General features: G+C 34.1%; 1 long non-coding RNA gene across 2 annotated transcripts; it reads left to right on the plus strand.

The window, feature by feature from the left end:
• The first annotated feature begins 1,408 nt into the window (after positions 1-1,408).
• LOC135693913 (uncharacterized) lies at positions 1,409-26,827 on the plus strand. 2 transcript variants are annotated; one of them, XR_016144232.1, is made up of 5 exons: positions 1,409-1,913; positions 2,728-3,510; positions 9,017-9,166; positions 21,443-21,568; positions 26,460-26,827. It is a non-coding gene; the product is annotated as an uncharacterized LOC135693913 (long non-coding RNA). The 2 variants fall into 2 exon arrangements; XR_016144233.1 differs by lacking the exon at positions 2,728-3,510.
• Positions 26,828-27,729: the final 902 nt, after the last annotated feature.

The following is a 27,729-nucleotide window of genomic DNA, read 5'->3' on the forward strand; positions in this document are numbered from 1 at the left end:
CCCGGGCTGACTCGGCCCGGGCTGACTCGGCCCGGGCTGACTCGGCCCGGGCTGACTCGGCCCGGGCTGACTCGGCCCGGGCTGACTCGGCCCGGGCTGACTCGGCCCGGGCTGACTCGGCCCGGGCTGACTCGGCCCGGGCTGACTCGGCCCGGGCTGACTCGGCCCGGGCTGACTCGGCCCGGGCTGACTCGGCCCGGGCTGACTCGGCCCGGGCTGACTCGGCCCGGGCTGACTCGGCCCGGGCTGACTCGGCCCGGGCTGACTCGGCCCGGGCTGACTCGGCCCGGGCTGACTCGGCCCGGGCTGACTCGGCCCGGGCTGACTCGGCCCGGGCTGACTCGGCCCGGGCTGACTCGGCCCGGGCTGACTCGGCTCCTTGTTCACGCGAAAGAGGGTTGAGCCCGTTTAACTTTTCTACTGCGCATGCGGAATAAGGTTGCGAATTGAAAAAGGCGACGATTTTTTCTGCATCTTTTCGCGCAGCTTGAGCTTTCTATTAGACTTTAAGGTTACAGTAAACGTTTGCTATTAAGGTTACGGTAATCGTATAACAGTGTACTAAGTGGAAATGAATACAATGAGCAGCCGCCCTTCCCTCCCCCCCCCCCCCAAAATATGAATTTCGTTCCCACAGCACTGTCTCTGACAGTCAGATACCCTGGGCATCAGATCCACATAAATTAGAGAGCGGAAATAGAAGATAAGAGTACGCTCATTCGATTCTCTGCTTGGCATTCTGTTTACGCGCTCGAAATTTTGTGACTCTGGGACCCATGGCTGAAACAACGGAAACCAGGGTTTGGGTGGTTTGAAGCGCATGTATTGGGACTTTCATCGCAATATAATCAGTCTAGGGCATTAAGTATTTGACATTAAGTTAAAAAAATTTCTGCAATTTTTTGTGTACAGGGCCCGGGTGGCGATCGCTACTTTGCCGCCCGGGACAGACCCCCTCCTGACCACACTCGTTGCTTGTAATTATTCTTCAGTACAATACGTCCCTCCCCGCATCTTTAGGCCTATAAAATACTTTCGGAGAACACTTTCACGACAAAGATTTCTAATTTGGCCTTACCAAGAGGAAAGAAATTTGATTCATATCGAATTTCTTTTCAACAAATTCAATTTGATAAACTAAATATAAACCGTTCGAACTGTCCTACTCTTGCCATTTAGGTTCTAAACGAAAGACAGAAAAATTCAAGAATTATATATCTAAAATGGTCTATATTATTAGGTAATAGACTTAAAAAGTTTTTTCTAATCTATATGAAGACAAAAATGCAAACACATACTTTTTCAACTCATAAAAACACGACAAGCCACTGCCATATTCCCCCCATAACTTTGTAAACTAAAAGAGCCATAATTTTTAAAATTCTCTTTAAAAACCCCCAAAAATTGTTATGTGTTTTTATTGCTGTGGATTTATATCTCCTCTAACTACCTGCATCAGAAAAGGCACTGAAATAGTTGTGAGCCACGAGAAAATCATTCATTAAAACAAGCAATTTTCCATACTGAACCCTATTGCAGCTCGCTTTTTGCCACTATTTAAAATGGCGGAAGTTAACAAATTTGCCTCACTCGGCAGTACGCAGCATGACACGAGTTAGACATCTAGCGCCTTCGGCGCTTCATATCATTGGTTTGATCACTTTAGATATCAAATCGAGGCTCAAAAGACTAATTCTGTGCATTAAACATGAAGTACCGGAGCATGTTTCGTAAAATTCGTATTTTTTGAGAGTTTTTAACTATAATGGCCCCAAGTTTGTTTTCTGCAACTCCTGCCTTCCACTAAAAGATACAGGGTTCAGTTAATAAAATTGTGGCTTACTCGTGTTGTTGATGTCACTTCGCCTTAGTTTCCGGATGGCAAACAAAGAAAAGCAACACTAACTGATAAGGTAGGAATCAGTCTGGTGGAGTCTTTCACTTTTATTGATAGAAATACGAGTATCTTACTTAAGAATTCCTCTTCATACCAATTTTCTATAAAAGCCATATAATATTTTCTCTATTTTTGCTCAGTCTGTTTACTTGTATCTTATATTGTAGCCTGTAGTTCTTCATTTTGTTGTTATTTAATGTTTTTGACAAAATTTGTAAGAATGCTATGTTGTGTCATGTTTGTTCCACGAGCACAACTTGTGGAATTTAAAATGAAATGAACTGAAGTGAACTGAGTATGTACCAATAAATGGAGGCTAAATTACAATAATTCCGTACGTGTACTGACTGCAGTATAACCAATGATAACATGGATAAAAATAGTTTAGCAGCAGAATGATTGAACTTATTTTTGTTTGAATAAACTTGATGGCTTTAGCAAGAGATGTTGAAAACAGCAAAAAGTGTGATTTTTTAATCATATTTCAAAAAACTCTGTGATCAGGTAAATGTTGCCAGGGGTACCAGAACTCAAAACAAAGAGGGACTTTATGTCAACTGGTTATGTACCAACTAGCTAGCTTTGTTTTGGGCTAGGCTTTTAAAGAGAAAGGTCATGCTTTATAAAAAGCTAATGTTTTTTGCATTTAGACACCTTCAAACACAAACAACATCTTTGAAGTTGTTCCTTTGAAATTCCTTAAATTTCTGAACACTCACCATCACCCCTCACCCCCCCCCCCCCCTCTCATTGCCATTTTTCTTCTGTCTTTGATCTTATTGGATGGTCCTGACTTGTTATGCTTATGGCTCACTTCTCTTCCTTTGAAGGCCGAAAATTTTGATCTCAACAAGCGTAAATTCCACGACGCAATCCGATTGAGATATAAATGGCATCTAAAGTTCATGCCAACTATTTGTGTATGCGGAAAATACTTTTCCGTTGACCATGCAATGTCTTGTCAAAAAGGTGGATATATTCATCATCAACACAATGAAGTATGTGATCTATTGGCAAGTTAGCAACAGAAATTTCTAACGATGTTAGAATTGAGCCACCTCTACAACATCTTAGTGGTGAAAATCTCCCAAAGAATTCCAACAAATCAGAAGAGGCAAGGCTTGACATCAGCATACGTGGCTTCTGGAAGAAGGATCAAAGTGCATTTTTTGATGTAAGGGTATTCAACCCATTCGCACCGTCGTACAGAAACCAGAAACTAGACAATACTTTTGCAGGGAATGAAAGAGAGAAGAAACGTGGTACAGTCAAAGGGTTTTACATGTTGAGCATGGTTCTTTTAAGCCATTGATTTTTGCTCACAGTGGTGATTCAAGTAGAGAAACTGAAAAGTTTACATTGGTTTTATCTATGAAGATTTCAGGGAAATGTGATCTATCAATTTCACTGGTGACTAATTGGATTCGCACCAAGCTGTCATTTGCACTTCTTTGTTGTGCCATACTATGCATATGTGGTTCCAGGAATAGGCGAACAAAAGTTGAAGTGGACACAGCAAACATAGAAATTGTAGAAACAATATCCCGGATTGATTAATTAAACTGCATTAAGCATGAATCTCAAGAGCATGATTCTCAATGCACCAAAGCCTGGTATAAAGTAATGTATTTTTATGAGAAGACTCAAGCTATTGCTTCCAGATAATGATATTGTTTTTATCATGAATTAGAATTGCTTTCCATTTTGATTCCTTCATTATTCAGTTGAAGCTGAACTGTCATTGTTGTAACTAACTGTATGGATTCTGAAATAACTCTGTTGAAGAAGGAAGTGCTGAAGTCTTGATGAAAATTATGTGTGTGTGCAGGAATGCAAGATATAGGTTGTGGTTTTGTCTTTTCTACTAAATGTGGGAAACTTTGCAGGTTTCTACAATACAGGAAAAAGGATCCATGCGGTTTTCACTCTAACCAACTCCCGCTTGCTATATTTAGATAGACCCAAACCATGCATAAGTTATTTGAGTACCATGGTAATAAGTCAATATAAGATAGCATTAGCACTCAATTAAATTAGCATTTATTCATTCAAATGCTTAAAATTCTGTTGCTTGCCAAACTTTGGTCTGACTTCTTCTAAAAGCATCTTATTATCCATTTTTTGTATTGCAATGATTGGTGATTTTGAAACCAACCTTGTAATTGACTGGTATAGAAGCAAAAGAAATATGATAATCTGGCCATAGGTCTAGCTTCATCAATACCATAAAATCAAGTTTATAATTTTTATAAAGGGTATGTACCACAAATCAGGTCCCACAAAATAATGTTTATAAATCCACCCATCAGCTGCTTAGGTACAACTAGACAGTGGATCTATAATTTGCTTCGGTCTTCATCTTAACTTTTTGGATTTTCAAAAATATTTTTCAAGTGTTTTTCTGGCTGGGGTTTCAGTGTGTGTAGTGGTATCAGATGTCCTAGCCAGGTTTATTATGTCACTCTTATTACTGCACTTCATGGCTCGCTTTTCGTTTTAAAAAATACACTCTTTGTTACTAATGCAGTTAACTCTGTCTCAAATATACTCTACATCAAGCCTCTCTTGATCTTGAGCTGTTGTTCTCATTCATTGTTTGGATTTTGCGGTGACAGCCGTCTAATTTTCTCTCTGTATCTTGAATTTTACTGTCTCAAACTTTTCTTTTTTTCAAACAAGAATCTCAGTTTCCCTGCAGATGTGTTGCTTTCACTATATTGAACTTTCCCTTGTTTTGTGGAAAATGGAGTGATTACTTGTGAGAGAAAGTTTGAGTAAACAAGCTACAAAAGTTGCTTGTATAATATAAAATTGCGAATAAATAAAAAAAATAAAAAAATAAAAAATAAAGAATGATTAAGAATGAGGCTTTTCGAGCGTTGGAGCTCCTATGGACAGTTCCAGACTTTAGAACAGCAAAAAGAGCAAGAAGAATTTAATAGAGCAAAGAAATATGACATGACAACACCTATGATAAAGCGCCTGAGCGACCAACGAAATTGGAGATGGAGAGTGCGCTTTAAAAAATGCTTCCCTGTATCTACGGTATTCTTATGGACGTTATTCTAACGAATGAAATCTCTCGACCAAGTGGGAACACATACACACTTTTCTAAAATGGCTCAATAGTTGTTACCATGACTATGACATGTTGACGCTCTTCTTTTCTCTGATTTGTTCCCCTTTTTTAAGAATTTTTATGTACCTCTGATATTCTTCTATTTCTCAAACAAGTTCAGCGGTCCCTTTGCAAGTTCGAGATAGAGACAATTGTATTTCTTTGATAGCTAGTTTTTGGAATCACTCTTAGATCTCTACATTCGAAAGACAAATTATATTTTCCAGCTTTTTTGTATAGGCTCATGAGCTAACTTTTTCATTAAAATCCATTCAAATGGCTTTGAAAAAAGCAAACATTTAGTAAACTAAAGCTTTTCGTCTGACACTCTTCAGAGTTTAAAACGTCAGAACATACATAGATCGAAAACTCTACGCTAAGAAATATATATACCCAGTTGTGGATCGAAATAGGCCAATCAGAAACACGAGCACATGACTGTCAAGATTGACCAATCAGTGCCGCTTGCCTATTAGAATGTTACCAGTGGAGTCCTAAGGTGAAAACGAACTCCTTTTGTCTACACAGTAGCGGTTTTTTCGTGCTTATGTAGATAGATTCTAAAACTGCTAGGTGGAACGACGATCGGGCTTTACCAATAATCCGAAACATGTCGCCATTATAGTTTTTTGCACAATCTGGGTTTTCTTGCAAATGCTGCCCGATAGCAGAATCACAGGTTTTAGTTGTAATTTTAGATTTGCAAGACCGAGGTGGCTGTTCTCTTTGGGGATGGGTTTTGTTTCTAATATTAGATGGAACGTGTTGTTTTATCCTTTATGGCCTGTTTTATTTGGCTTTCAAAACGTAGGGAGCTGTTACCGATCCAGGGTAGTTTTAGATAGACCGGGCACTTTTGAGGACCAAATTTTACGTCAGCCGACAAATAAAACAGGCCATAACAAATTGTTTCTTCGCGGTTAACCCACGTGTTGTTTATAGTACAAAAAGGCCCTTCCGTCCATTCAAAAGGACTGCGTTCCTGCCACAAAAAAAAGTTAGTTCCGTTGTTTATGAATCTACGTGCCAATGTGATTCTGGCTACGTAGGACGCACTACCCAAAGATTGGAGGATAGAATAAAACAACATGTTCCGTCTAATATTAGAAACAAAACCCATCCGCAAAGAGAACAGCCACCTCAAATCTAAAATTACAACTAAAACCTGCGATTCTGCTATCGGGAAGCATTTGCTAGAAAATCCAGATTGTGCAAAAAACTATAATGGCGACATGTTTCGGATTATTGGTAAAGCCCGATCGTCGTTCCACCTAGCAGTTTTAGAATCTATCTACATAAGCACGAAAAAACCGCTACTGTGTAGACAAAAGGAGTTCGTTTTCACCTTAGGACTCCACTGGTAACATTTTAATAGGCAAGCGGCACTGATTGGTCAATCTTTACAGTCATGTGCTCGTGTTTCTGATTGGCCTATTTCGATCCACAACTGGGTATACATATTTCTTAGCGTAGAGTTTTCGATCTATGTTCTGACGTTTTAAACTCTGAAGAGTGTCAGACGAAAAGCTTTATTTTACTAAATGTTTGCTTTTTTCAAAGCCATTTACAAGTTTTGTACCACTAAAAGCCATGCGTAACGTAGGCAGTGGAAGCTCTCAAAGTTTGATCTTTGTCGAGATTTCCTTGTTGCTGAAAGCACTGTTGGACATTTAATAAAAATATATTGTCTTCTCTAAAGAGTTAATTCCTCAAAACGTGTTCATGCATTGCCTCTCATTCATTCGATGCTGCATTCTTCAGCTTTGATTTTTTTATTTTTAGGTGTCTTTCTCTAATTCTACAAGGAAAGCTACTGTTTAATGTTTCTCTGTAGATACCCATGTCATGTCGTCAGCATACTTATGGCAAATTTAAAAATAGTTGCTCTTTTAGGGTGGAACTTGAGAGAAAAATAAGTTATCACTATCTTTTTTGCTCTGAATCTTTTAAAACGCTTAGCAACGGAGATCAAAATTTCCAATCATTTTTTAATTATCTATGTAACCGTTTATTGAACTAGAAGGAGAGCCCCTACGAATTTCAGTCTGACTGCCCTGTATCAAAGAACCTTTAGTTTCAATTATTTCAGGATAACTTGAATCAAGGTTCGCTAACTTTTTATGATTTGCTCGTTACATTTCTAAATTTTTTTTTTATATTTTTATAATTTCTAAATTATTTTTAAAGGGTTTTTTTTCTGGTAGAATCTCATTTTATTTATGCGGCTTATGTATTTTGAAACGGTATTTAAATGGTTTATGGCGTCTCCGGTCTCCCTAGATACTTGGCTAAATGCTTATTATACTTTCTGTTAAGAAAATGTAAGCAACTGTGGTCACATGGTTGGAGATCAATATATATATAAATGTATATATTCCTGGGATACAAGCTTAGTAGGTGTGCGTTGTGGCAGGGGCGGACTGGCTGGTCGGGCTATTCGGGCGATCGCCCGAAGGGCCGGTCGGTTTGAGGGCCGGCTGATAAAAGTGCAAAAAAATAAATTAGCTTAAAAAGTATACCCACGCGTTGATCTGTTTGCCTTGAATTTTCAGAGACACTTGAATTTGAATTGTGGGAAAGAATAAATATACATGCAAGTACTCGAGAACCATTAAAATTATGAATTCATTATGAATTCATTCAGCCCAGACACACTTCTTCAGGAAACATGTTATTGTTATATTTTCTCTTGACGGTATTTTCTTATTGGCGACTGTAACATACTATACTGTAACACCCCTGTTTCAAGGCGATACATAAGATTTTAACCTGCCTTGATGTCTTCTTACTTAGCTTTTGCTTGAAGCTGGTCATGTTTTTGCCTAAGCACAAGCTATTGCTAAATGTAATAAATTTAAAAGTTATTAGAGTTCACTAAGCGATTTGCTCTGTGATTTGGAGCAATAAAGAGGACATACGTAGAACGAGGAAGAGCAAGAAGACTCCAACAATCAAAGGTGGTGCATAGAAATTTCGCGAGGAAAAGCTGCGAGACTTAAAAAAAGGATTCAGCTACGATACAAAGCTTTTTTATCAAGCAAAAGCCACAAACATCACAAAAAACAGCAGTGTCTTGCTCTTGCTCCTTTCAATAAACTAAAACAAGTTATGGAAAGTTTATTAGGCCTACACTATCATAAGTCAAATGCACCCCCTGCCCAACAGGGGTATGGTGCTACACGATAAAATTTCAACAGGGGTGCCCATGTTTTCTTTTTGGGGTCAGAAATTGACAAATTGATATTTTTGGGTTGCTGAAAATCATTGTGGTTTTCCGGAGGATTAGAAAATTATTTGTCACAAGTGGAGTGTGATAGAAGCCTTTCCACTTTAAATAAATAAAGAACAGGTTACGTAGTAATTTTTCGCAGCCAAACCTGGAGTCCTTCATGTTAATGTTCTTAGAAAAGCACCTGTTAAATGACATCCAGAACGATAGCATTATCAACATATAAGTTCCTGTATTTAGAATCAGAGTCAAACCAAGAAGTTACAATTTTTTTTTATTTACTGTTTAGTCAGCATATGATATATTTAACATGTTCCGTTAACCATATTCTGTTAACCAGCATGCATCCATGCACAAAATTACTGAATTTAAAAACTTGTTTTCCTTACAGACTAACATTTACTTGTATTTTCCGAGGAGTTTTTTATTTGCTATTATTGTGGGCCGGTTTGATCAAAATTTGCCCGGGCCAAAATAATTAGCCAGTCCGCCCCTGCGTTGTGGCAAAACACTCTACTCGCCCACATTCCTATTAAGAGGTTTTCCAGTTTTTCACTCCGGTTTGCAAGGTGCTTCTAATTCAAAGTTCATCCAATTGCTACAGATACCTTTCTTTATTCATTTCTACTCTTGATGTACTACTAATGATTAGATTCCTAAAATTTTTTGGCAACAAATATTTTTAAAACCACGTGTAAGATTTTATCGTTATTGAAAAACAGCCATATAAGCTGTAACAATATTTATTTGCTTTCATTTTTCTTCTTAACAGATCATCGAATATGTTGCAGGATAAGATGCGAGAAACGGAAGAAGTAGGGTACAGAAAACTGCACATCACTAGAGAATTAGTCAGCAAAGATAGCCCCTGATATTGAAAGAATTTCTCCCGATATCTCAAATTTATTCAGCAATAAAGAAGGTATTTACTTTTCACAAAAACTAAATCTAATTAGAGATTAATTTCATAACTTCTTCATTCTGATGGTTTCTATTAGCGTCTTGTTCAAATTGTCATTTATTCCAATTTTTTCAATATAGTTCTAACCCATCTTCAACTTTTTCCTACAAAGACTGCACGTCATCTTTATCCTAATACTAGTCACTGTTTATCTGCTCTTTTTATTTATTTATTATTTTCATCGCCATCAGCAACCTCTTTATTTACCTTCTTCAAAACCCTTTTTACTATTTGGTTATTTCTCCATTTATTTACGGAGACATCAATTCATCCTTATCCTAATACTAGTCACTATTTATCTGCCCTTTTTATTTATTTATAATTTTCATCGCCATCAGCAACCCCTTTATTTACCTTTCCTCAAAAGCCCTTTTTACTATTTGGTTGTTTTTCAACTTATTTACGGAGACATCAAGTCATCTTTATCCTAAAACTACTCATCTGCTCTTTTTATTTATTTATTATTTTCATCGCCATCAGCAATTCCTTTATTTACCTTTCCTGAAAAGCCCTTTTTACTATTTGATTATTTTTCCATTTATTTACGGAGACACCAAGTCATCCTTATCCTAATACTAGTCACTGTTTATCTGCCCTTTTTATTTATTTATAATTTTCATCGCCATCAGCAACCCCTTTATTTACCTTTCCTCAAAAGCCCTTTTTACTATTTGGTTGTTTTTCAATTTATTCACGGAGACATCAAGTCATCTTTATCCTAATACTAGTCACTGTTTATCTGCTCTTTTTATTTATTTATTATTTTCATCGCCATCAGCAACCCCTTTATTTACCTTTCCTCAAAAGCTCCTTTTACTATTTGGTTGTTTTTCCATTTATTTACGGAGACATCAAGTCATCTTTATCCTAATACTAGTCACTCTTTATCTGCCCTTTTTTGTTATTTATAATTTAAATCGCCATCAGCAACCCCTTTATTTACCTTTCCTCAAAAACCCTTTTCACTATTTGGTTATTTTTCCATTTATTTACTGAGACATCAAGTCATCCTTATCCTAATACTAGTCACTGTTTATCTGCCCTTTTTATTTATTTATTATTTTCATCGCCATCAGCAATTCCTTTTTTTACCTTTCCTCAAAAGCCCTTTTCACTATTTGGTTGTTTTTCCATTTATTTACGAAGTCATCAAGTCATCTTTATCCTAATACTAGTCACTGTTTATCTGCTATTTTTACTTAATTATTATTTTCATCGCCATCACCAACCCCTTTATTTACCTTTCCTCAAAAGCCCTTTTTACTATTTGGTTGTTTTTCAATTTATTTACAAAGACATCAAGTCATCTTTATCCTAATACTAGTCACTGTTTATCTGCTCTTTTTATTTATTTATAATTTTCATCGCCATCAGCAACCCCTTTATTTACCTTTCCTCAAAAGCCCTTTTTACTATTTGGTTGTTTTTCCATTTATTTACGAAGACATCAAGTCATCTTTATCCTAATACTAGTCACTGTTGATCTGCTCTTTTTATTTATTTATTATTTTCATCGCCATCAGCAACCCCTTTATTTACCTCCTTCAAAAGCCTTTTTTACTATTTGGTTGTTTTTCCATTTATTTACGAAGTCATCAAGTCATCTTTATCCTAATACTAGTCACTGTTTATCTGCTATTTTTACTTATTTATTATTTTCATCGCCATCACCAACCCCTTTATTTACCTTTCCTCAAAAGCCCTTTTTACTATTTGGTTGTTTTTCAATTTATTTACAAAGACATCAAGTCATCTTTATCCTAATACTAGTCACTGTTTATCTGCTCTTTTTATTTATTTATAATTTTCATCGCCATCAGCAACCCCTTTATTTACCTTTCCTCAAAAGCCCTTTTTACTATTTGGTTGTTTTTCCATTTATTTACGAAGACATCAAGTCATCTTTATCCTAATACTAGTCACTGTTGATCTGCTCTTTTTATTTATTTATTATTTTCATCGCCATCAGCAACCCCTTTATTTACCTCCTTCAAAAGCCTTTTTTACTATTTGGTTGTTTTTCCATTTATTTACGAAGTCATCAAGTCATCTTTATCCTAATACTAGTCACTGTTTATCTGCTATTTTTACTTATTTATTATTTTCATCGCCATCACCAACCCCTTTATTTACCTTTCCTCAAAAGCCCTTTTTACTATTTGGTTGTTTTTCAATTTATTTACAAAGACATCAAGTCATCTTTATCCTAATACTAGTCACTGTTTATCTGCTCTTTTTATTTATTTATAATTTTCATCGCCATCAGCAACCCCTTTATTTACCTTTCCTCAAAAGCCCTTTTTACTATTTGGTTGTTTTTCAATTTATTTACAGAGACATCAAGTCATCTTTATCCTAATACTAGTCACTGTTTATCTGCTCTTTTTATTTATTTATCATTTTCATCGCCATCAGCAACCCCTTTATTTACCTTTCCTCAAAAGCTCCTTTTACTATTTGGTTGTTTTTCCATTTATTTACGGAGACATCAAGTCATCTTTATCCTAATACTAGTCACTGTTTATCTGCTCTTTTTATTTATTTATTATTTTCATCGCCATCAGCAACCCCTTTATTTACCTTTCCTCAAAAGCTCCTTTTACTATTTGGTTGTTTTTCCATTTATTTACAGGGACATCAAGTCATCTTTATCCTAATACTAGTCACTCTTTATCTGCCCTTTTTTGTTATTTATAATTTTAATCGCCATCAGCAACCCCTTTATTTACCTTTCCTCAAAAACCCTTTTTACTATTTGGTTATTTTTCCATTTATTAACGGAGACATCAAGTCATCCTTATCCTAATACTAGTCACTGTTTATCTGCCCTTTTTATTTATTTATTACTTTCATCGCCATCAGCAATTCCTTTATTTACCTTTCCTCAAAAGCCCTTTTTACTATTTGGTTGTTTTTCAATTTATTTACGGAGACATCAAGTCATCTTTATCCTAATACTAGTCACTGTTTATCTGCTCTTTTTATTTATTTATAATTTTAATCGCCATCAGCAACCCCTTTATTTACCTTTTCTCAAAAACCCTTTTTACTATTTGGTTGTTTTTCAATTTATTTACAGAGACATTAAGTTGTCTTTATCCTAATACTAGTCACTGTTTATCTGCTACTTTTACTTATTTATAATTTTCATCGCCATCAGAAGCCCCTTTATTTACCTTTCCTCAAAAGCCCTTTTTACTATTTGGTTGCTTTTCCATTTATTTACAAAGACATCAAGTCATCTTTATCCTAATACTAGTCACTGTTTTTCTGCTACTTTTACTTATTTATTTATTTTCATCGCCATCAGAAGCCCCTTTATTTACCTTTCCTCAAAAGCCCTTTTTACTATTTGGTTGTTTTTCCATTTATTTACGAAGACATCAAGTCATCTTTATCCTAATACTAGTCACTGTTGATCTGCTCTTTTTATTTATTTATTATTTTCATCGCCATCAGCAACCCCTTTATTTACCTCCTTCAAAAGCCTTTTTTACTATTTTGTTGTTTTTCCATTTATTTACGAAGACATCAAGTCATCTTTATCCTAATACTAGTCACTGTTTATCTGCTCTTTTTATTTATTTATTATTTTCATCTCCATCAGCAACCCCTTTATTTACCTCCTTCAAAAGCCCTTTTTAGTATTTCGTTGTTTTTCCATTTATTAACGAAGTCTTTAAGTCATCTTTATCTTAATACTAGTCACTGTTTATCTGCTCTTTTTATTTATTTATTATTTTCATAGCCATCAGCAACCCCTTCATTAACCTTCCTCAAAAGCCCTTTTTATTATTTGGTTGTTTTTCCATTTATTTACGAAGTTATCAAGTCATCTTTATCCTAATACTAGTCACTGTTTATCTGTTCTTTTTATTTATTTATAATTTTCATCGCCATCAGAAACCCCTTTATTTACCTATCCTTAAAAGCCCTTTTTACTATTTGGTTGTTTTTCCATTTATTTACGAAGTCATCAAGTCATCTTTATCCTAAAACTACTCACTGTTTATCTGCTCCTTTTATTTATTTATTATTTTCATCGCCATCAGCAACCCCTTTATTTACCTTTCCTCAAAAGCCCTTTTTACTATTTGGCTCTTTTTCCATTTATTTACGAAGTCATCAAGTCATCTTTATCCTAATACTAGTCACTGTGTATCTGCTCTTTTTGTTTATTTTTTATTTTCTTCGCCATCAGCAACCCCTTTATTTACCTTTCCTCAAAAGCCCTTTTTACTATTTGGTTCTTTTTCCATTTATTTACGAAGACATCAAGTAATCTTTATCCTAATACTAGTCACTGTGTATCTGCTCTTTTTGTTAATTTTTTATTTTCTTCGCCATCAGCAACCCCTTTATTTACCTTTCCTCAAAAGCCCTTTTTACTATTTGGTTGTTTTTCCATTTATTTACGAAGTCATCAAGTCATCTTTATCCTAATACTAGTCACTGTTTATCTGCTCTTTTTATTTATTTATAATTTTCATCGCCATCAGAAACCCCTTTATTTATCTTTCCTCAAAAGCCCTTTTTACTATTTGGTTGTTTTTCCATTTATTTACGAAGTCATCAAGTCATCTTTATCCTAATATTAGTCACTTATTATCTGCTCTTTTTATTTATTTATAATTTTCATCGCCATCAGCAACCCCTTTATTTACCTTTCCTCAAAAGCCCTTTTTACTATTTGGTTCTTTTTCCATTTATTTACGAAGACATCAAGTCATCTTTATCCTAATACTAGTCACTGTGTATCTGCTCTTTTTATTTATTATTTTCATCGCCATCAGCAACCCCTTTATTTACCTTTCCTCAAAAGCCCCTTTCACTATTTGGTTGTTTTTCCATTTATTTACGAAGACATCAAGTCATATTTAATCTAATACTAGTCACTGTTTATCTGCTCTTTTTATTTATTTATAATTTTCATCGCCATCAGCAACCCCTTCATTTATTTTTCCTCAAAAGCCCTTTTTACTATTTGGTTGTTTTTCCATTTATTTACGAAGACATCAAGTCATCTTTATCCTAATACTAGTCACTGTTTATCTGTTCTTTTTATTTATTTATAATTTTAATCGCCATCAGCAACCTCTTTATTTACCTTTCCTCAAAAGCTCTTTTTACTATTTGGTTGTTTTTCCATTTATTTACGAAGACATTACGTTATCTTTATCCTAATACTAGTCACTGTTTATCTGCTCTTTATATTTATTCAAAATTTTCTTCGCCATCAGCAACCCCTCTATTTTCCTTTCCTCAAAAAGCTCTTTTTACTATTTGGTACTTTTTCCATTTATTTACGAAGTCATCAAGTCATCTTTATCCTAATACTAGTCACTGTTTATCTGCTCTTTTTATTTATTCATAATTTTCATTGCCATCAGCAACCCCTTTATTTACCTTTCCTCAAAAGCCCTTTTTACTATTTGGTTGTTTTTCCATTTATTTACGAAGTCATCAAGTCATCTTTATCCTAATACTAGTCACTGTTTATCTCCTCTTTTTAATTATTTATAATTTTCATTGCCATCAGCAACCCCTTTATTTACCTTTCCTCAAAAGCCCCTTTCACTATTTGGTTGTTTTTCCATTTATTTACGAAGACATCAAGTCATATTTATTCTAATACTAGTCACTGTTTATCTGCTCTTTTTAATTATTTATAATTTTCATCGCCATCAGCAACCCCTTTTTTTATTTTTCCTCAAAAGCCCTTTTTACTATTTGGTTGTTTTTCCATTTATTTACGAAGGCATCAAGTCATCTTTATCCTATTACTAGTCACTGTTTATCTGCTCTTTTTATTTATTTAAAACTTTCATCGCCATCAGCAACCCCTTTATTTACCTTTCCTCAAAAGCCCCTTTCACTATTTGGTTGTTTTTCCATTTATTTACGAAGACATCAAGTCATATTTATTCTAATTCTAGTCACTGTTTATCTGCTCTTTTTATTTATTTATTATTTTCATCGCCATCAGCAACCCCTTTATTTACCTTTCCTCAAAAGCCCCTTTCACTATTTGGTTGTTTTTCCATTTATTTACGAAGACATCAAGTCATATTTAATCTAATACTAGTCACTGTTTATCTGCTCTTTTTATTTATTTATAATTTTCATCGCCATCAGCAACCCCTTCATTTATTTTTCCTCAAAAGCCCTTTTTACTATTTGGTTGTTTTTCCATTTATTTACGAAGACATCAAGTAATCTTTATCCTAATACTAGTCACTGTGTATCTGCTCTTTTTGTTAATTTTTTATTTTCTTCGCCATCAGCAACCCCTTTATTTACCTTTCCTCAAAAGCCCTTTTTACTATTTGGTTGTTTTTCCATTTATTTACGAAGTCATCAAGTCATCTTTATCCTAATACTAGTCACTGTTTATCTGCTCTTTTTATTTATTTATAATTTTCATCGCCATCAGAAACCCCTTTATTTATCTTTCCTCAAAAGCCCTTTTTACTATTTGGTTGTTTTTCCATTTATTTACGAAGTCATCAAGTCATCTTTATCCTAATATTAGTCACTTATTATCTGCTCTTTTTATTTATTTATAATTTTCATCGCCATCAGCAACCCCTTTATTTACCTTTCCTCAAAAGCCCTTTTTACTATTTGGTTCTTTTTCCATTTATTTACGAAGACATCAAGTCATCTTTATCCTAATACTAGTCACTGTGTATCTGCTCTTTTTATTTATTATTTTCATCGCCATCAGCAACCCCTTTATTTACCTTTCCTCAAAAGCCCCTTTCACTATTTGGTTGTTTTTCCATTTATTTACGAAGACATCAAGTCATATTTAATCTAATACTAGTCACTGTTTATCTGCTCTTTTTATTTATTTATAATTTTCATCGCCATCAGCAACCCCTTCATTTATTTTTCCTCAAAAGCCCTTTTTACTATTTGGTTGTTTTTCCATTTATTTACGAAGACATCAAGTCATCTTTATCCTAATACTAGTCACTGTTTATCTGTTCTTTTTATTTATTTATAATTTTAATCGCCATCAGCAACCTCTTTATTTACCTTTCCTCAAAAGCTCTTTTTACTATTTGGTTGTTTTTCCATTTATTTACGAAGACATTACGTTATCTTTATCCTAATACTAGTCACTGTTTATCTGCTCTTTATATTTATTCAAAATTTTCTTCGCCATCAGCAACCCCTCTATTTTCCTTTCCTCAAAAAGCTCTTTTTACTATTTGGTACTTTTTCCATTTATTTACGAAGTCATCAAGTCATCTTTATCCTAATACTAGTCACTGTTTATCTGCTCTTTTTATTTATTCATAATTTTCATTGCCATCAGCAACCCCTTTATTTACCTTTCCTCAAAAGCCCTTTTTACTATTTGGTTGTTTTTCCATTTATTTACGAAGTCATCAAGTCATCTTTATCCTAATACTAGTCACTGTTTATCTCCTCTTTTTAATTATTTATAATTTTCATTGCCATCAGCAACCCCTTTATTTACCTTTCCTCAAAAGCCCCTTTCACTATTTGGTTGTTTTTCCATTTATTTACGAAGACATCAAGTCATATTTATTCTAATACTAGTCACTGTTTATCTGCTCTTTTTATTTATTTATAATTTTCATCGCCATCAGCAACCCCTTTTTTTATTTTTCCTCAAAAGCCCTTTTTACTATTTGGTTGTTTTTCCATTTATTTACGAAGGCATCAAGTCATCTTTATCCTATTACTAGTCACTGTTTATCTGCTCTTTTTATTTATTTAAAACTTTCATCGCCATCAGCAACCCCTTTATTTACCTTTCCTCAAAAGCCCTTTCACTATTTGGTTGTTTTTCCATTTATTTACGAAGACATCAAGTCATATTTATTCTAATACTAGTCACTGTTTATCTGCTCTTTTTATTTATTTATTATTTTCATCGCCATCAGCAACCCCTTTATTTACCTTTCCTCAAAAGCCCCTTTCACTATTTGGTTGTTTTTCCATTTATTTACGAAGTCATCAAGTCATCTTTATCCTAATACTAGTCACTGTTTATCTCCTCTTTTTAATTATTTATAATTTTCATTGCCATCAGCAACCCCTTTATTTACCTTTCCTCAAAAGCCCCTTTCACTATTTGGTTGTTTTTCCATTTATTTACGAAGACATCAAGTCATATTTATTCTAATACTAGTCACTGTTTATCTGCTCTTTTTATTTATTTATAATTTTCATCGCCATCAGCAACCCCTTTTTTTATTTTTCCTCAAAAGCCCTTTTTACTATTTGGTTGTTTTTCCATTTATTTACGAAGGCATCAAGTCATCTTTATCCTATTACTAGTCACTGTTTATCTGCTCTTTTTATTTATTTAAAACTTTCATCGCCATCAGCAACCCCTTTATTTACCTTTCCTCAAAAGCCCCTTTCACTATTTGGTTGTTTTTCCATTTATTTACGAAGACATCAAGTCATATTTATTCTAATACTAGTCACTGTTTATCTGCTCTTTTTATTTATTTATAATTTTCATCGCCATCAGCAACCCCTTTTTTTATTTTTCCTCAAAAGCCCTTTTTACTATTTGGTTGTTTTTCCATTTATTTACGAAGGCATCAAGTCATCTTTATCCTATTACTAGTCACTGTTTATCTGCTCTTTTTATTTATTTAAAACTTTCATCGCCATCAGCAACCCCTTTATTTACCTTTCCTCAAAAGTCCTTTTTTGCTATTTGGTTCTTTTTCCATTTATTTACGAAGACATCAAGTCATCTTTATCCTAATACTAGTCACTGTTTATCTGCTCTTTTTTTTTTTATTTTCATCGCCATCAGCAACCCCTTTATTTACCTTTCCTCAAAAGCCCTTTTTACTATTTGGTTGTTTTTCCATTTATTTACGAAGTCATCAAGTCATCTTTATCCTAATACTAGTCACTGTTTATCTGCTCTTTTTATTTATTAATATTTTTCATCGCGATCAGAAACCCCTTTATTTATCTTTCCTCAAAAGCCCTTTTTACTATTTGGTTGTTTTTCCATTTATTTACGAAGTCATCAAGTCATCTTTATCCTAATACTAGTCACTGATTATCTGCTCTTTTTATTTATTTATAATTTTCATCGCCATCAGCAACCCCTTTATTTACCTTTCCTCAAAAGCCCTTTTTTGCTATTTGGTTCTTTTTCCATTTATTTACGAAGACATCAAGTCATCTTTATCCTAATACTAGTCACTGTTTATCTGCTCTTTTTTTTTTTTATTTTCATCGCCATCAGCAACCCCTTTATTTACCTTTCCTCAAAAGCCCTTTTTACTATTTGGTTGTTTTTCCATTTATTTACGAAGTCATCAAGTCATCTTTATCCTAATACTAGTCACTGTTTATCTGCTCTTTGTATTTATTTATAATTTTCATCGCCATCAGAAACCCCTTTATTTATCTTTCCATAAAAGCCCTTTTTACTATTTGGTTGTTTTTCCATTTATTTACGAAGTCATCAAGTCATCTTTATCCTAATACTAGTCACTGATTATCTGCTCTTTTTATTTATTTATAATTTTTATCGCCATCAGCAACCCCTTTATTTACCTTTCCTCAAAAGCCCTTTTTACTATTTGGTTCTTTTTCCATTTATTTACGAAGACATCAAGTCATCTTTATCCTAATACTAGTCACTGTGTATCTCCTCTTTTTATTTATTTATAATTATTATCGCCATCAGCAACCCCTTTATTTACCTTTCCTCAAAAGCTCTTTTTACTATTCGGTTGTTTTTCCATTTATTTACGAAGACATTACGTTATCTTTATCCTAATACTAGTCACTGTTTATCTGCTCTTTTTTTTTTTATTTTCATCGCCATCAGCAACCCCTTTATTTACCTTTCCTCAAAAGCCCTTTTTACTATTTGGTTGTTTTTCCATTTATTTACGAAGTCATCAAGTCATCTTTATCCTAATACTAGTCACTGTGTATCTGCTCTTTTTATTTATTAATATTTTTCATCGCGATCAGAAACCCCTTTATTTATCTTTCCTCAAAAGCCCTTTTTACTATTTGGTTGTTTTTCCATTTATTTACGAAGTCATCAAGTCATCTTTATCCTAATACTAGTCACTGATTATCTGCTCTTTTTATTTATTTATAATTTTCATCGCCATCAGCAACCCCTTTATTTACCTTTCCTCAAAAGCCCTTTTTTGCTATTTGGTTCTTTTTCCATTTATTTACGAAGACATCAAGTCATCTTTATCCTAATACTAGTCACTGTTTATCTGCTCTTTTTTTTTTATTTTCATCGCCATCAGCAACCCCTTTATTTACCTTTCCTCAAAAGCCCTTTTTACTATTTGGTTGTTTTTCCATTTATTTACGAAGTCATCAAGTCATCTTTATCCTAATACTAGTCACTGTTTATCTGCTCTTTGTATTTATTTATAATTTTCATCGCCATCAGAAACCCCTTTATTTATCTTTCCATAAAAGCCCTTTTTACTATTTGGTTGTTTTTCCATTTATTTACGAAGTCATCAAGTCATCTTTATCCTAATACTAGTCACTGATTATCTGCTCTTTTTATTTATTTATAATTTTTATCGCCATCAGCAACCCCTTTATTTACCTTTCCTCAAAAGCCCTTTTTACTATTTGGTTCTTTTTCCATTTATTTACGAAGACATCAAGTCATCTTTATCCTAATACTAGTCACTGTGTATCTCCTCTTTTTATTTATTTATAATTATTATCGCCATCAGCAACCCCTTTATTTACCTTTCCTCAAAAGCTCTTTTTACTATTCGGTTGTTTTTCCATTTATTTACGAAGACATTACGTTATCTTTATCCTAATACTAGTCACTGTTTATCTGCTCTTTATATTTGTTCAAAATTTTCTTCGCCATCAGCAACCCCTTTATTTACCTTTTCTCAAAAAGCTCTTTTTACTATTTGGTACTTTTGCCATTTATTTACGAATTCATCAAGTCATCTTTATCCTAATACTAGTCACTGTTTATCTGCTCTTTTTATTTATTTATTATTTTCATTGCCATCAGCAACCCCTTTTTTTACCTTTCCTCAAAAGCCCTTTTTACTATTTGGTTGTTTTTCCATTTATTTACGAAGTCATCAAGTCATCTTTATCCTAATACTAGTCACTGTTTATCTCCTCTTTTTAATTATTTATAATTTTCATTGCCATCAGCAACCCCTTTATTTACCTTTCCTCAAAAGCCCCTTTCACTATTTGGTTGTTTTTCCATTTATTTACGAAGACATCAAGTCATATTTAATCTAATACTAGTCACTGTTTATCTGTTCTTTTTATTTATTTATAATTTTAATCGCCATCAGCAACCCCTTTATTTACCTTTCCTCAAAAGCTCTTTTTACTATTTGGTTGTTTTTCCATTTATTTACGAAGACATCAAGTCATCTTTATCCTAATACTAGTCACTGTTTATCTGCTCTTTTTATTTATTTATAATTTTCATTGCCATCAGCAACCCCTTTATTTACCTTTCCTCAAAAGCCCCTTTCACTATTTGGTTGTTTTTCCATTTATTTACGAAGACATCAAGTCATATTTATTCTAATACTAGTCACTGTTTATCTGTTCTTTTTATTTATTTATAATTTTAATCGCCATCAGCAACCCCTTTATTTACCTTTCCTCAAAAGCTCTTTTTACTATTTGGTTGTTTTTCCATTTATTTACGAAGACATTACGTTATCTTATCCTAATACTAGTCACTGTTTATCTGCTCTTTATATTTATCCAAAATTTTCATCGCCATCAGCAACCCCTTTATTTACCTTTCCTCAAAACCCCTTTTTACTATTTGGTTGTTTTTCCATTTATTTACGAAGACATCAAGTCATCTTTATCCTAATACTAGTCACTGTTCATCTGCTCTTTTTATTTATTTATAATTTTAATAGCATCAGCAACCCCTTCACTAACCTTCCTCAAAAGCCCTTTTTACTATTTGCGTTTTTTTTTCATTGACGGAGACATCAAGTCATCTTCATGTCATTACTAGTTATTGTTTTATTTCCTTCTATTTACTGATAATTTTCACCTCTATTTGCAACCCTTTTCGTCAAAATATGCCTTCTCCCCTATAATTTTCTCTATTTATTGATGAAGACTTCAAGTCAACTTTATCTCAATGCTAGTTATTGTTTATATGTCTTTGTATTTACTTATGGTTTTTAGTTCTATCAGCAATCACTATGCTTTCCTTTCCTTCGTTCGTAGGGAAATTATCTTCTACATGCGGAGGCGCATTTCCACTTGTTTTGAGCAAGATGTCAAGATGGCGTCCAGATTGGCGGGAGAAGATCATTGAAAGTCTGCAAGTTGGAAAGCCTTCAAATGCTTTTGGTGAGTTATTTGAAAATGTTCTTTTCTATCTGTTTTCTCTTAGATTTTTTGATCGATTAAACAGATCTCGCTTACCACGTAAAGAGGCTTACCCTTGGAATGATTATTCTTACTTGCAGGATACTATAACGAATGGGGCCTATGCTTTCAAACAAACGTCTCAAATGAACAGCTATTGCAATTTACAAAGGAGAGTTGTGATAAAAATATTATCAAAGTTTATGTGTTGGAGTTTAGTCGCTTGTGATGGTTTTAGATGTATTCTTTTATCTTAAGTAGAAGAGTAGATGAGAGACATACAAGGTGGTTTTAAAAAACAAAAGCAAAATATTTCTGTCTTTTTTATTTCTAAACATTTTCCAAATTGTCAAAGCATGAAAATGTAGCTATGATGATGCAACTTCCTGTAAAATATTGGACAATAGTTAGGTTTTTTTCACAAACTTGTGAGATTTTGTTAAGATGCTATCAGTCAGATATATTTGCTTTATGATTGGGTTTCTATGACTGTCGATTTTCCTCACTCTGAATAGAAATAGCTTGAATGTCTTGGTCATATATTTTATGTAGTTGCAACAGGACCAATCAGTCAGTAATCATGTTTCTGCTAGTCTACCTTTTTCTATCCAGTGCTTTGTTGGCATTGTGTCATGTTTAAAAGAGGGGCTTAATGCCAAGTCATGATTTTTGCACTGATTCTGATACAGTTCCTTAAATATGAAACAGGCCATGTGCAGTATTTCACACATTGTGATTACTTTGCCCAATACAAACAAACTCAATACAAACTGAGTAGCTTTTTTATCAGTTGTTTTGTATTCTAGTTATCAATAGATCTAGAATGCTGCTTTCAGGAGACCTTTCTTTTATAAACTGAACAGAAACCATGGAAATTGACGGAGAAATTTTCCTGTTTTTCTATAATGATGTTGAATTTAATTGGTTAAAAAAAATTCCCAGGATGTAATTATAGAATTGTTTTGCAATCATTTGAAGATATCTGAGTTGAAAAGATCTTACTATTCTTGAAATATTGCTGTGCAAGGTCACCAAGGGCCAAAGCAGGTTTTTGAATTTGTGGAAGGGGGACTTCTGTTTTTTTATTTAGAAAACTTTTGCTCCAAATAAAGCCCTTCAATTATAGATTATAAAGTCCTGAGATGAATAAAATTGATACCAGGTTGCGTATGAATTGGATGTTCCAGGCCTGGCCGTATGCATTTTTGTAAATGAGCTGTGAATTGCTCCCCTCATTTACTGAAGCGAGCTAAAATAGAAACACATAGAATGTACTTTAAAGGCAATCAACAGATGGCTAAAGCCTCAATCTGTCTATTGCCTTGATAGTCTTGAAATCAAGGAGTAGGCTGTTCTTCTTCTTTCAATTTATATAATGCTTTAACGGTGGCTCAGGCACCCTCTGTTGTACAAAATTTAAAAGACTTTGAAAAAAATTGACACAAACTTTAAGTTTCCACCCCAACACTTTTCAGAGTATAAAGCATCAGAACATAGATCAAAAATTCTACGCTAGGAAATATATATAATACTGGAAGGGACCTGCTGTTTTATTCTATCCCCCAATCATCAATTTTTACCAATTCTTCAACTTTCTTTCCAAGAGTATGTCCGTTTTCATAAGGCTGAAAGGTTCTAATCTCTGCAAACATACCTTTTGCTTCACTATCCTTTTCGAAATAGATTGAAGTTTGTGACTATCATAACAAAAACCGCTCCAAAAGCAAAAAGTTAATTGCAAAAAATGCAGTGAGTGACAGGAGAATTGCTGTTGCAAAAATAAACCAATTGACCCTTCTAAGTTTTTCAAGGTTCTGTGAATACGAAAAGGGCAAACTTAGAGGAGCCATTTTTCCTTCATGTTCTGTTTAGGAGAGCAATTCACAGCTCCCCTCAGGTTGCAAGGGGAGTGCGAAGTTGAGCGCGATCTATTGCTCGCCCCAAACGGCCAGGCCTGATGTTCTAAGTAGCTGTTCTGTGGTATGTGAGTCATAGACAAAGCAGAACTGCGGGATACATTTTTTATCATTTGTTAAATGGGAAAAACTATGAACTTAATAGCATAGGAAATTTGTGGGTAGGCTCAGTCTTACAAGAATATGTGCCTCAAAACTGATTTAAATGAATAACAATATAAGAACTGGTTAAAAATGATATAGTTTTTTGCACAATCTGGGTTATCCAGTAGATGCTGCCTGATAGCGGAATCGCATATTTTACTATACCTGCAAAATGGAAGAGGCTGTTGTCTTTAATACTTTCTTTCTAACTTTTGTGGTGTTTTATAAATGCTTTCAAAGTATTTGTTGATGAATTTTACATTTTGTAAAAATTGCCCAACAGACTTAAACAAGGACATTGATTTAATGCCAGCCTGCCGTCCAATTTTTTTATAGCAAAGTCTTACTCAACTTCTACTGTCACACATGCAGGACTTTTCACTAAGAGCAGTCTTTCACTGAATCAAAAACGTCTTTCACCATACTTATATTGCATGCTCTACTTGCTTTTTTCATGAACAATCGTAGGAATTCTGTTTTTAGAAGGCCAATGGCAATTGGTTGAAACCAAAAAAACCATCAATCCTAAAACTTCAATCTATTTAGAGCATTTGTTTGAAATAACAGTAGCAAACATTTATTAACAGTTTAAAATATCAATGTTTTGACAGGTAGCTGCAAACTTTTGAAACCGCAAAAGCCTCACTTGAAATTGATCTATATATTTGGTCAACGTATTCTTGTGGAATTTCATATTAGGCCTGGAAAATTCTTACAATTAATGGGTCTCTGGGGGACCATTTGGACCATTGTTTGTAACGTTTTTTCATTTGAACTCAAACTTTGTTAGTGATGTCAAAAATTGGACTTGATTCTGGCTATGCCAAAGCTTTAATTTCTTTTTTATGGAAATAAATCTTTACAAAATTAGTTTTTGTTTACTTTTTCTTTTGTATTTGTACAAAATACCCATTATATTTTCTGTGGATGGATTTTGAGCTGCAAAACCTTGCCCAGTGTTGAGTTGCATGCCTTTTACTGTCCCTTGGTGTAAGCGCAGCAAAATAAAACAGACAAATTCTTTCCCCTCTAACATCAACTTTTTTTGGTCACCCACTTCTCGGTTTCTTTACTACTGTTACACTCTCGAGACATTTTCCCACAGCTGTTGTGTAGATACTTCTACTTTGGTCAACATTTTTTTTAAAATTAAAGACCCCTTCCTCGTAATATTTTACGCGACTCGCCTCTAGTTTGACAATTTTGTTTCCACAATTTATACATTTCTAACTAAGTTTTCTATGACGTCAGCAAAATTTGCGAACTTTCCTGCCAAAGTTTACTTCAAAATGGCCTATTTCACCAAATTAATGCATTCTATTGTTTTGCATTATCAAAAAGTTGACAAAAAGTGCCACCATTTTGAGCAAGGTTGTGCAATACTTTTGATACCCTAGTGTATATGCTATATAAAAAAGGAACACAAAAAGGCATCAAGCATGTCAAAGTCTACAGGTAACCACTTTCTGCATGGCTATCTATATGTTTTTCAGAACACACGCAAATGTAAGATAAAGTTTCAGTTTTTTGGTTAGCTTGATATCAACTAGGCATGAGGAGCAGTTGGATCATTAAAAGTGTTGTGTTACTAGTTTACCCTTGTTGTCCTTTTTACCTCCATTACATTGACTAATAAGGAATTTTGTCTAGAATTTTAGCAAAGGTTCCTGCAGTTACTTGATCTGTGATTCCCCTTTGGCAACATGACAAGGTTAAACCCCAGATTCATTCAAAATCAGTAAGAGCTTTCTAGTTTATGTGAAACAAAAAGCCATAGTCAAAGAAGTCATAAGATCTCGTTGTTAATTCAAATCTTCAGGTTTTTAAATTTTGAATCAAAATCAGTTGAGCGCAAACTAGATGAACCCATCTAAACTGGGATTTCTTTTTAATTTCTTTGTCCTTTTTTATTTGTTTTTTGATGATTGATTTATGCATGATTACTATGATTTATACTGCATGAGGGCTCAGAGTTGTTTCTGGTTACAGTTCCAAAATTATCAAGCATAATTTTTCAATTAATGGATTAGACCAAAGCAAAGGAATAATCCAGGATGCTTGGGTATTTTCGCTATCTTTCATTCTAGATTAAATTAATGTCAGGGCAGGTACCAGAAATTTGCATTTCAGTATTATCAACAGAAAGTCTTTGTTTAATGTATGCCCTTATTCTTTACATTCTTTCAAACTTATGCTGAAGCTGTTTAGTGCAAGCCACTTTCCCGTGCCCCATAAATCTTACCTTTACACCCCTGTAGCCAAACAAAAATAAATTCGTTGTTATAGATAGAAAAAATGCATTTGTTTGGTATAGATATTTCAGAATGTACTCATATGTGTCAGTTATAATGTGATGATTGGTCAGATAGAATTTTCTACAAAAACATAATGGTTAAGGCCGTTTGGTTGAATGATGTTTGTGGAAATCACTTTCATATATATGGTCTTAATTTTAACCAATGATCAGGAACACTCCTTGTCATTTACTTGCCTTATAAGGTATGGAAATGCAATTTTTTCACAACTTTCTGTTTTAAAACAGCACAAACACAGTTTGAGTAGCCTGTATTTATGTGTTAGATGTAACAATTTGAAAAGGTGGACATATGACTAATATGAAAAATGCTGTTCACCAAAAAGTATGAAATCCTGTCAAGTTGAAGTATTGCATATAGTCTTCTTTGTCACCTTTCTATTTAGATATTTTTAATCAAATAGCATTTCTTTAACAGTTGCCAAATGTTGCCTAACAACACACAAGTTTTTAGCTTTTGTGAAGTTTGTCTGAAGACTTTTGTTTGAAACATTTCTAGGAAGAACAATTGGTAGAGGTTCCAGTCAAGTTGAAGTATGTATCTGGCCATTCAAAAGAAATTTGGTGGACTCAGACACTTAATAGAGTATATTTTTATATTTTCTGTATAAGTATTGTATTGTATTGCTTTACCCTGGGCTGTATTTTGGACTGTTCTTTTAAACAAGCCCCAACATACCACCCCCCCCCCCCACCTCCACCCACCCAAAGTTAAACGATTTGAGAAACTGGCAGTGGTCAGTGATTCTAATTTCTTCATTATGCTCTTCCCATTAAGCTGTTTCTCCATTGTCATAGGCTCTTCCTATTACTAACTATTTAGGTAACCTGTAATTGAGCTAACGTGGGTTTTCACCACTCAGTGTCCCCCCTCTAGCTTTAAATATGTTTGGAGCCAGTTGAAATTGCTGCTTTTCAGTGGTTTGGCACAATAATTTGTATGTAGCAATACATAGTTATATTTTGCAATTCACTGCAACAAATAAGATAGATCTTGCCCTTACTTAGTAACAGCATTAGTTTTTCCACACGAGATTCTAAATTTGATAAGAAATGAGGTCAATTTTAGATTTAGATTAGATTTAGATTTTTGTCTGAGGTGTCACTGCAGAATTTAGTCCATTGAATTTGCAGATATTATAATGTGCTTGTCGTAATAAGCCTCCTCAGTTTATGTCTACTCAAAGAATTGTTTCCTTTTCACTTGTTTCATTTATTCAAGTGTTTGTTTCTTTATTGATTGGTAGCTATAGTTTTACGCTTTGTGTATCTCGGAATTGCCCTCCCCCCTCCCTCTAGATTTAGCCCACAACCTTGAGATTGAAATCTTTGATAAGCCCCCAATCTGCCATGCCGATTTCAACAACATTTTTGCCCATGATAAATGTCATTTTGACCAAATATATGTATATGCATGCGTTCCCCTCGACCCACTACATAGTGTACTCAATTCTTCTTACATAAAAACTAGAATGATAATGAACATAGCTTTGTTTTTGTTGTGAATATTGAAATATTAAAAGTTCTGTATGTCATCGTGAACTCGAAACATTTTGGCCACTTTTGACAGTACATGCACGGCACCTTTTTCGCAAATTTATATGTTCAATTCTAAGATTTACTGTCTGTATCGGGCGTTGGTCCTCAAAAGTCAAGAGGTAAAGGTCAAAGGTTCGAGTCAATTCTTCGTTTTCGTTTTGCTTCAAAAATATTTTCTTCTTCTTGTGTCGAGTACTTAGCTTCTTTTTCCACTTAAACAGCTTTTGTGA

The sequence above is a fragment of the Rhopilema esculentum genome, chromosome 11 (assembly GCF_057945365.1).
Source record: "Rhopilema esculentum isolate cy_ngs chromosome 11, ASM5794536v1, whole genome shotgun sequence".
Lineage (NCBI taxonomy): Eukaryota > Metazoa > Cnidaria > Scyphozoa > Rhizostomeae > Rhizostomatidae > Rhopilema > Rhopilema esculentum.